General features: G+C 38.0%; 1 protein-coding gene across 5 annotated transcripts in view; it reads left to right on the forward strand.

Moving 5' to 3' along the window:
- PPP2R2C (protein phosphatase 2 regulatory subunit Bgamma) overlaps positions 1 to 12061 on the forward strand; it is a 348432-nt gene that overhangs the window by 60294 nt on the left and 276077 nt on the right. The gene's annotated exons all lie outside the window — the stretch shown is intronic.

Raw genomic sequence — 12061 nt, forward strand, 5'->3', positions numbered from 1 at the left:
GCAGTCCCAACAAGGCCTGTGATGCTTTTGAAGTAGAAAGCTACAGCTCCTTTTCTGCCATTTCTTTCCTCTGGGTGCCTTGTAAAATATTTGACCTTTACAATATATCTGCATAACATCCCCAGTGCTCTAAGGGAGGGAAGCTTTTGAACATCTCCTGTCTTCCCACTCCAGCTTGTGCATTCCAAACCTGGAAATAATGGTGTTACAATTACTGCGTGGTGTATAATAAAAAAGGTGTTTGTTACACAAGAACAGTCTGATTCAGGCAGGGGGCCAATAAAATCAGTAGAACTTTGCACAAGCACAGGAGTTCCATTTAATGCGTGTGAATGCAAAGGTTTATGAAGATCAAGCTACCCACTTGGGGCCTTACTGCATGTGTGGACTGAACCTACCATTTCTGGACACTGTTAGAAAAACAAGTAATGAATAATAAGCAGGATTAAAATTCAAATGCTTATTATCAAAGAATAAATGCCCTTTTAAGCAAATAGCAAGAATTCTTGTGGGTGATCTCTTTTATTGGACTAACTTCATGCTTGGGATAGACATGGATCATTTTACTATAGACAAGCTTTTGTATATCACAAGCCTGAGGAACTATTACAGTATTACAAGCAAATATTTCTTTTAAAAAGTTTGTTGTGATTTATTTTTTATTTAATTTGAATTTAGAATTGTACACTGTGAATATTTCTTTCTTCAGTGGGTATTGAAAACTGGGAAGTTTTAATATGTTCCCATTGTTAAACAAATGAAAAAACTAATCCATTTCCCTTTTTGCACAAGGTTTCAAAGTTAGGAGAAGTTTTTGTTACAATGATTTATTTCTTTATAATTCTGCAGCTTTGGTTGTAATGATTTTCTGTCAGTCTAGCATGCTGTGTTCTTGCAAGATAGGGAATATATACGTTGGGGGTGTTTTGGTTGTGTGCTTGAGTTCTAAGATTCTTAAATTTGCCTGTGTAGAGATCTGTGACACAGTAGGCTATTACGGAATATAGAGATCACTGAGAGAATTTTGGGAAAAGAAATGACAAAATGACTTGATTTACAGTGGGAGATCCTGACTTCTGATTAAGATTTTTGCTTTATAACTTATTCCTCCTTCTTGCTGTGTTAAGATGCAAACAAGGGATATCGTGTGGCTTTTCCTTATCTGTTGAAACACAAGCTGCCTACCATGGATGAAAACCTAATTACATACTTCTTTATGACAAAATTTCTCCTCCTGATACTTCAGAGAGAGTCTTGGAAGCCATTTGCCTTTATAAGGATCGATCCTACCTCTATAAAAATAGGATTTACATTTGCAAAGGAGCAAACTGATCAACTTTGGCCTAGGCTCTTGCTTTGGCAGTTGCCAGTAGGAAGCGCCTTTATGTGGAGCAGAGGAAGATTATGAAAGGTGTGACAAGAATAAGGTAGTAAAAATCTAAGCTTTTCTCTGCAAACCATAGTATAAAATTATTTCACAAAAGGTAAGTGTATATAGAATTGTCCCACGGGTATCCACGGAGAGTACATATACTTTCACCTTCAGAAGCCACTGCATGAAGATAACAAGGTCTAAGTAACATTTTGGATCCTCATGCACAGCTTCCATTGATGTAAACAAATGTAAGATAATTACCAGGACTGTTCAAAAGCCAGTTTCTTGTAAGCATTTTTTGAACTGTGATAAGGAAGACATCAGTTGTATTTGGTCATTAATTTTGAATAGAGGCACAGCATTTTCCAACACTTCAGTCTTCATTTTTGAGTGCTTGTTTTAAGGATTAAGCTGAGGAATGTTTGGATGCAGGCCAGCATTCATGGTGGTCATGTTTTATAATTTATTACAGCATCCAGGTTTAAAAGCCAAATGAGCCTTTCAGTGTTTGCAGAGCAAATCCAGATGTTCTCTCAAGTTTTGCAGCACAATCTACTCTTCTGTTACACACATTTTCCCATTATTCAATCAATACTTTAATGGAACAAGCATCTTCAGTATGTCATCAAAGTGAGAAGTTATATTTCAGAACCTTAACTGCTTATTTTAGTGTTGGGATTTATGTGAGTTTTAACCTTAGCAACAGTCAGATCAATTGCTCTTTAAATTATGACAAGCTGTTATCTTCTGGTTCTGCAAAGCTGGAAGTAATAATGTGAAGTATTAGTTTTGCAAGTTATACAATACAGTATGGATATGGAATTAAAATATGAATATGTGTTTTAAAGATTCATAAAGATGCAGAAAACCAAGACATCATTGTAGAGGAAATTTGATTTACAAACAATAGAGTAGCACAATTAACTATGTAGTCCTAAAGTTCTAACTGAAAAATTGAACTACAATAACATTTTATGCAGTTAATATTGAATTGCTGTAGAATATGTGGTAGTGTTTTAAATGTTGTTTATTGAACTTATTTTATTTAGGCATAATATGAAACTCCTGGCTAATAATACCCATCTAATGCTGCAAAAATTGTTCTCTTTTATTTCAATACATAATTACTAATTAGCAGTTCATCTGTTATAGTTAGCCAACTTATATTTTATGTTGCCAGCTGGTTTGTGTTATGTAGGAGCCATAGGCAAAAATATCTAGAACACAATGCATTAAAAAAATCTATTAGAACATGAATTTTCTAAGCAGAAAAGTCAAAAAGTTATGGAATCCAGTATCAAAAATTGTTTTATAATTAAAGTTAAAAGTAAATAGGGATCAAAACTTAGCATTGCATTTCAACAAACTAAGGAGATTCTCTGTTACTAGAAACTGAGTAGTATTTTGTTTGTCTATGTGATTTTTACCAAATCTCTTAACTGTATCATTAATGTCATGTTTTGGAAGTGCCTGTTTTAGGAGCTGTTATCTTAAATTTTATCATTTTTACTGTGTCAGCTTTTATTATCATTAACAACTAGGCTTACAGACTCACTTGTGTCCCAGCAGGATTTCAGATTATTCTTCAAATTACAGCAATTTGTCATGGTGTCAGTGTTTTTTAACCTATAACCCTAGGTTACCCAGAGATTTTGCAGTCTAGATTTCATATATTATAGATTCAATTTATATTGAATTCAAACAATTACAATACCATCACAAACAAATGAAAAGCAAGCAAATTCTAAAGTAAGGGTCAGAGTCTAAGTTGCTGGGACATTATCTCTAATGTGTTGTTCGTTTAAAGATGACCTGGTATTTCCAGGACACACTGTAGCATCACATATTGACCATGAAACTTGGAATGTTCCTAATGGATAATCCTGTCTGGTTTCATATGCCCTTCACTGCCACTGATCAGTGATGCTGCAGGGCCCTCATCAACTTACAGCTTCAGACTGTAACATTTAGAATCTGTCACAGGGTTTTGATGACATAATTGACCATAATAATAATTGAATTCCAAGCACTTTGCTGGTGTAAGCAGAGCTCAAAGATAATAGACCCTTAAAGGTATGTAATGTGTATGGCTATCTTACTTAGATTATAAGGAGTATGGGGAAATGTGATCGTAACTAATATCCAAGAATCTGAATGGCGAAATGCTGAAAATGTTGATACTTTTGGCTCAAAACTGCAAAACACCCCTACCTCTTTCACATGGGCTTGTCAAAAAAATTAGACCATTTTCACAACCTGGGAAATTAGGGACTTATGTTCAGGAAGTTACTTACAGTAAGAAGTTCTACTAATATGGATGATAGACAGGAGCTTCTCCATAGTAGAAAAAAAATCTAAGTTGTTTTGGTCCAGAGCATGCACAAAACAGTTAATAAAATCCAAAGGATTTATCATTCCAGGAACTATTTTTTTCTAGAATGGGAGTAGAAGCCTTTCTTTTACATCTATTTGTTATCAGGACAATCTAACTCTAACTCTTAAGGGTTTCATGTAAAACTGTGAAATGAATGGAACTGATATATGAAGTTCGTATGTTTGGAGTAAAAAGCAGATCCCCATTAGCTTTAAAATTCCAGCATGTTCTGTTGATTTATAACTGTTGCTAGGTAACTAGGTTCACTGTTGCCTAGTGATTTTTTTTTAAAGATTTTTTTCTAGCTTTTAAAGCTGAAAGCACAATGTTTCAGTTCAGTTGGAAAAAATGAGTAACATTTCATAGCTTTATGTGATTTTGTGTAAATATTATGAGGAAGAGTGTGAACCCTTCCCACAAATCCTCCATGTTATTGGTTCTTCTGTGTATACAGATATCATCGGGTGTATCATCTGCATAGCTCTTGATCTGAGCAGGAGATGTTAGTCACAATCTCAACAAAGAACATAAACTTAGTTTTGCAAATTTAACTGTCTCTGTGATTGCTGGTTTATTTACCAATATGTAGCTGGTTACTGTTGATTTGTCTGAAAACAGTAGTGAATTAAATGACACTGGCTGGGTTTTTATTAGACTTGGTGCTTTCATTACCTACACTGGCCCAAATGACTAATAGGTCTTCCATTATATATGTAGCATATAGTGTTAATGAACACCTGTTAATTAGCACTTGCAGACATGATAGAAGCTGGAGATATAAGGTCTGATATTAAAGATTGTATAGCCAGTACTTTATACAGTTGTGTTCTAACAGACCTAAGTTAATATTTTTAAAAGTTCTTCAGTGACTTTTCAGAGTGGCAGCTAGGTGCCTAAATGCAAGCACCTGTTAGTCAAACCCTTCACTGTCAGTAAATTTCACAATATGCAATCTCAGTTTCCTTTAATTTCTTCCTTTTAATTTCCAGTTATGTCCTCTTGAACCACTTTGAACAATGATCCACAGTTGTTGTTCCTAGAGTTCTTTCCAATACTCATGTGAGGCTAATGTACTCTTCCCCTTTTATCATTGTCTAAACCAGGGGTGGGCAAAATGTGGCCTGGGGGCCGAATGCGGCCTGCCAAGCCATTCTATCCGGCCTGCGGGGCCCGTAAAAAATTTAGAAAATTAATATTTATCTGCCCTGGCTGCCTGTCATATGGCCCTCGATGGCTTGCCAAAACTCAGTAAGTGGCCCTCTGCCTGAAATAATTGCCCACCCCTGGTCCAAACTAACTGTATTTTGTCCTTTAAATTAGAAATATTTTTTTCCAACTTGTAATTATTGTTACTGTTCCTTGAATTCCAGTTACTCTTTGTATTGCGGAGGCAACCAGAAATGCATCCTATTTTTCACATGGTTCTGTTTTACTGGCTTGTATGATGGTGCTTCGCCATGGAAAAGTCCTGTAAAATATATTTTTTTCTCTTGTGGTAGTGCTAAACCAATAGGTTTTGCTATTGTATTGCATTGCCAACATTTACCTAGTTTACTTCCTTTTTCGGTGCTAGGTTTCTTTCAGCATTTCTGCTTTTGAAACACTGAATTGGTCACCCACTGAATATATGTGCAGTGGATTATGTTCTGTCATATTTTAATTACTTTTATCAATGTATTTTCTTGCAGTTTTACCAGATGAACATCCTCTTGAGCATAACGGGTAGCATTTATTTATCTGTTTCTACATTGCTACTTGGTTAAACTCTTAAGAATACTGTAATATAAATATTTTAGATCTTAATAATGTTAATCATCAAGATGGGTTGGAAGATAAAACCATGTATTAAACTTCAGTTTCTCTATGGCATGATATCTTCCTATGTGCGTGACTACTGTCCTCTTTGTACTCTCTTGCCACAGTTGCAGTCACTGGAGGGGTTAGCTAGTTCTGTCTCTATGCAAGAAGGAGACCTGAAAGAAAATCATTCTCTAGAACGGTCTACTGGCTCCAGAACAGTTTCCCTCTGTGGTCTAGAATATCTCAGCTCCATTGACCTTCAAAAAATGGGGTATTTGTGGGTACTGCTGAAGACTACTGGGTTTCACAAAATTGTTTAGCTGGTGAAGGAGAAAAGCATCATGTTCTGCTAGCGGTTTCGTTTTAGTTGAGATTGTTTTTGTTTTGCTTTTTAGTTTGTTAGGGCATTTGGAGCATGGCAGAGGCACATCTTTATTTTGTATAAAAATCCTAAATAAATAATAAATATCTTCCCTCCGCACCCCTTTTGGCTTAACACAGAAGGGAGAAGTGTATAACTGCTCTTAGTCATTTAAATTCTGTATCCGAGAATAGACTGCTTCAGTATACCTTTATGAAGTACTATAAAAATAAGCCAAGTGTAGAAGTCAGAACAGATATTCTTTAAAAGTCTTCATATAGATATATTTTCCCTGCAACCTTCTGGAAAATATGTAATCATTTGCATTTAGTTCCTTTTAAAGTTGTTGTCTGTGCATTGCTGTGAGTAGAATGCAAAGAGAACAATAAATTATCCAGAGTATTGATTTTATTGAATAGATTTAGTGCCTGCTAGAAATTTCCCTAAAACATTTTGAGTTCTACATTAACCACTATACCTTTTGATAGCTAACATTCTCAAGCAGTGTATGATTTTTTTTATTATATTGCAAACTTGAGGGGGTTACCCCTTTTTTCCTTGCTTGTCTTTATGTGATCATTTTACCAGAAAGATGATTTATCTTGCCATAAGGTCTTCCACATCTACCCTTTTATTTTCATTTACATAGCTAAAATCCCAGGCGTCTCTTGCCACGCTACTGTAAACTCCCCTCCACAGGATTTCCACTTCTTACCAACTTAGGCCACACACAGGCAGTCAGTTTTTCCAGGGAGAGTCACTGCTCTCCCTGGAGAAACTATGAGTGTACAGGTGTTGCTAGGATGCTTTGCTCCTACTCCCTCCCCACAGGTAGACAGTGTGTCATTTTCTGGACTCTGATTCTCCTCCACCTGAGCTGGGAACAGAAGGTGCCTCATTCAACATCTCCATATTCTGCTCCAGAAAGACACAAGCTGACTTTGAGCAGTTTGGGTCAGCCAGCCAGGGCTGCCATGTGCACTGCTACCATCTGCTGCCAGGCAGGCTAAGGAAGCCTGCAAAGCACACTAAGACATATGCATGAGGGGCCCCCTGGCTGTGCAGCATCACCACCACAAGTTTTTTGCTCTTTAAGGGTTCAGTATTTGAATGCCTGTTGAGGCATCTCTAAGTAAGCTTTTCTACCAGGAAAACAAATTGGGAAGAATTCTCCTGAGTCATTTGAACATGTATACACAACCCTAGTTCTTCCAAATGTTGGATTTCCTATAGCTTTCCCATTCCATTTCTCTGACCATGTTACAATCTCCCATCCTACTCTTTGATGCTCTAATTCAGGATAGCATTTAAATCCTTTAGTCCATTCCCATTCAAAAAAGCACCAAATTTCGTGCTTTTCTAAGCAGAGGTTGAAATCTTATTTACTGGCTTTCTCTCTTTCCACATGAAGTTTAAAATCATCATCTTTACTGCATGGCTCTGCTACTGTCTGTTTCTTCTCTTACTGTCTGTGTTGCCTTTCGCATCACACCCTGATCTTTTCCATACAGGCTTCTCTTTTGAGTACTCACTTTCTCTTCAGTTATGTCCTTTCTCACAGATTTGTCCTTGCTTTATACTATGCAGATACTTGGAAGATACTTCTTTCCATACTCCAAATGACCTTGAATCTTTCTTTCACATACTTCTCTCTCACCTAGCTTCCGAATGTAAGTTTTTGCTCCATGCAGCTCTTCTCACAGCTTTTACACATTACTAAATAGAAAGCTACTTGGGGAAAGGATCTTGGGATCATAGGATCATAGGAAGGTAGTCTGGAATTGACCTCAATAGGTCATTTAGCCTGCTGGAGGCTGGATCATCCCTGACTAAACCATCCCAGCCAAGTTTTTCATGTTCTTATACACTATACAGTGATATACCAGACCTATAACTGTCTCTGGCAGCATGGCAGGCATATACCACAAGTGAGGCAATAGGCAGCTCGGTTGCTAAGACTTCTTACTTAACCTATTCTATCAGACATTGTAGTAGGCAGCCATCTTGTATGTTATGCTATATCCTGCCTCTAAAACTGACTTAGAACCTTCCCCTCTTGGAGACCCTGAGCCGGTTCAGTAGGATTGCAGATACCCTTCTGAGGACCTAGTACTCCTTACCAAATCTATCAGTTTGAAACATTGTATATAGTTTTTATTCTGTGTAATAGGAGCAGAGGACTGGAAGGGGCCTCTTAGGCCATTGTCTCCAGTCCCCTTTATTCACAGGCTACTGTTTGTCCAAAGAGGTCCAAAAGAATGTCCACTCTGCTGCTTTTACATATGACACTTGATGGTCTTAAAACACTCCATATGTATTAAAATTAAAGTTAAACCTAGGATGTACTACACACCAAGGCTAAGGAAGACAAGGGTGCTGCCAGTGCCTTGCCTACTGCATTTTAACTACTGTAAGGATAAAATATGGGCAGATGATTCTTGGAAAAGAATGACACCCCATGCTGTAAATGAAAGAAAATTCCTTCATGACCTGAACTGTGGTGACTAGTTGGACCCCAGAAGCGTAAGTGAGACCTTCCAGCCAGGCTCCTAAATAGTGTTAGGAGTACCTCCACTTCTAGCTGCAGCTAAAGTCCAATGCTTCAGAAGAAGATAAAAAATAATAACATTACCTTTAAAAATGCACATAGCTGATGTTGTTAGGGTTGCACAGAAAGGCTTGTGTTGCAACATGTTTGCTGATGACCTCCAATGTGTAGTGGGAGAATATGGTGGTGAATTGCTGCCATTCTAATAGGAACTCAATTGCTGCCATCTCAACTGTCACTTAAAAGATGAGTAATTTTATAAGTTGGGGAGTGCTACTTAGATATGGTCTCATACACTGAGTAGGTAAGGCAGCCCCTGTGCTTAATATAAGATTGATTGAATGGCAATATGAAAAATAATGAAAAAGAAATAGAATGTTTAGACCTAATGGGAATTATCTTTAGAGTGCATTCAGGGGCTTCGTCAGTGCTTCCAAAACTTTTCCTCAGCATGATCCCATTTCTAGCCCCATTTCCTCAGCATAACTCCATTTCCTCAGCATGGCGCCTCACTCCCAACCCACAGCCCCTCACTGATGTGACCTCATTTGGTGTCATGACCCACAGTTTAGGAACTGTTGCACTAGACCAAAGAACAGCATTTCCCTCTTTTCTTCTTTGGTGAACTGCTGAGAAATTAGGAACGTTTATTCATGAAGGTAACGGTTAGTGATATAGACCAGGACAGGCTTGAAACGTGCGATATAAAGTAACCAATAAGCCTGCAGACCTATTTATGTCTCTAGCCCTGAACAACTGAAGTAAGCAGTTGAAGGCAGTAGAATACAATAAATAGCTTTGAAATTGTTGTCACGTAACTAAACATAAAACAACCACCAAGTTCTGTGCAACTCCTGTGTGATGTTATTTGGTGGTGAGTAATTGCCAGTATCTTCCCTTGGAGATTCAGTGAGCCGTAGCAGCAGGTCTTGGCTGGAAGGAACGGGAACCTATTCCTTCTACTCAGAAATAGGGGACATGTCCATAGCAGGGAACACCAAGAACAGGGGCATTGGAGAAGTTAAGAGGGAAGCAAGGTATTAAAGGGAGGCAGGGTCTGCTTGGGGAAGTGATCAGGAGGTTAGAAGTCTGTTGACAAGGCATCATGGAACTGGAAAGCATTTGTGGTCATGCGGTCTGACTCAACCAAAATAAATTAATAAGCAGAGAAGTAAAAAACCCGAAACCTTAGAGGGTCTTCTGTAAGTGCCTTTGCCCTCCATTAATGGGACCACTCCTATTCTTGCTTAACATATTGCTTATGTAACAAATAGCAAATTGAAGCAATGCATGTACAAAATTACAATATTCGAACAGTTATTTTTATTACATAAAAATAACGAATCTAGCGCTAAACCTTTCTATTCTGGGATTCTCATACATAACTGATCCATATGCTGAGACATTTATACTAAGCTGCCAACAGAGTTTGGTATTTTTGTAGATGGATACTTGTTCAGTAGGGCTTGAATGCAAGTCATCATTGCTTTTCAAATTCTCACATTATTTTTGTTACCCTTTTTCCTAGAGTATCTGGCTAAAAAATAAATGATTGTCAGTTTCACTTTGGTACCTGAGCAGCAATTTTTGGTTGGGTTTATTCTCAGGTTAAAACTAAGGCTAGAAATAGACATTGCCAAATGAAGCAAATCAGCTGTGCCACAGCTGGTACTGTCGCGGTACAGCTGATCTACTTCACTGGGCAAAACAAATTGCCCCTTGTCCTACTCTTGATAGTGTGGGACTTGGAGCAATGTGAGCTTTCTGCTTTCTCTGCTTAGCCATACTCAGGGTGAGGAAAGCAGGGTTATTGCCACCACCCCCAGTCAGACTTGCAGTGCAGTGTGGGTCTGGCTGCATGGTGGAGAGGTGGGTTTTACCCAGGGAAAGTGATGGTATCCCCTGCACAGCCAGACCCAGAACGTGGTGCAGGTTTGGCTGAGTGGGGAAGCATCACAGAGGTAACAGACATCTGCAGCAATAAATCTCTTGTTGGAGAAGGTTTAGATTAGACATCCGTAAGGACTACTTCACAGTCAGGGCGACTAGGATCTGGAACCAACTTCCAAGGGAAGTGGTGCTGGCTCCTACCCTGGGGGTCTTTAAGAGGAGGCTTGATGCCTACCTGACTAGAGTCATTTGAGCCCAGTTTTTTCTCCTGCCCTGGCAGGGGATTGGACTTAAAGATCCACAAGGTCCCTTCCGACCCGACTTCTATGATTCTAAGCAGCAGAGTCTGCCTTTTGTTGTGCTACTGAATTTCCTTTTGTATAGTGAAGAAAAGGGGATTGATGTTTAGTTCTTCTACATTTGTGCCACCAAAAAATAGGCACGGTCTATTTCTACCTTAAGTGATAATGTGGAGGGGCTTTCCTTTAATGAATAGCTTTAATCTTTTCAGTGAGGATTCCTTGCAGTACCCACTAGATTCTCCCAACTTTTTTCCTGTGTAGCAATTTATCTTTTTTTTTTAAGTATGTCTGAAACTAAGTAACTGAATAAAGCAAAAACAAATTAGATGGGCAAAAAATGTTAGGGTTTTTCAGATGCTAATTGGAATTTCTGCAGAGACTTATGATTGAGAGAAAATATTCTTTTCTCTAAAGATCTTAATTTGTCTCTTATTGACTTATTTTTATGCTTCACATGTCATTTATACTGCAGATGATACCTTGGGTCATTACTATTTTATTCTTAACAGATTATAAGAGAAATAAAAGAGAAATTGCTAACAGTCATATGTTGCTTCTTGGCCTCTTGAAGGCTCAGATCAAGTGTAGACTTGGATATAGCTGACAGTGTTATCTGCCCATCAAAGGCCATTTGACTAGAAAGAAACAAAGAACCCTTTGCAAATATATGGGAACTCCTGTTCTTTATTTGTAATGCAAACTTTTATCATACACATTGTTGACATGCTGGTCATTATAGCAAAACTGTTAGGTTATTTTTTCTCCCAGACACAAAGTGCCTCAAGCACCATACTTGGCAGTCTTTGGAGTTAGTGATACAAGAGGGATGTTTTTACCATCATTCTTTCTTAACTTACATTTAGGATAAACTGTCAGTAGGGTAAATTGGTCCACATTTAGTTCTGTGTTGCCATGGCTTAGACTGCTGATTTAAAAGTATTCTGGCTACCAGAAATACTGAAATGCTGAACCTGGTAGAGTTGAATCAGTGGGAGCGATATGATACAAGAATGGGTTGCTGATAGAGCAGAAAGTTTTCTCCCAGGCCCAAACCCTGAAAAAGCCCCTTCTATGTAAAGCTGAATCGAGCTGGTATGAAAGTAGAGGGTAGCTCTGTATCATAGCATGATTCCTTACTGCTTTACCCATTTAAGTCAAAATTACTGCCATTAAACTCTAGAAGATCCAAGTAGGGCCTTGGAAGTCCAGTACAAATCATATATCTGAAATAATTCTGGACATTAAAAAACACACAGTAAATAGACATTGCCTAGTCTGAGACATTGCCTCTTCTAACCACCTTCTGAGTGTTTTAGCTTCAGCGCTAAGATGTAAAGATGGATAAAGGGAAAGAGTTATTGGTTGATAACTAGGATAGATTTAACATGAAAGGTTTTAGATAAATACATTT

The sequence above is a fragment of the Crocodylus siamensis genome, chromosome 2 (genome assembly GCF_052110815.1).
Source record: "Crocodylus siamensis isolate JL-2025a chromosome 2, ASM5211081v1, whole genome shotgun sequence".
In the NCBI taxonomy this organism is placed as follows: Eukaryota; Metazoa; Chordata; order Crocodylia; family Crocodylidae; genus Crocodylus; species Crocodylus siamensis.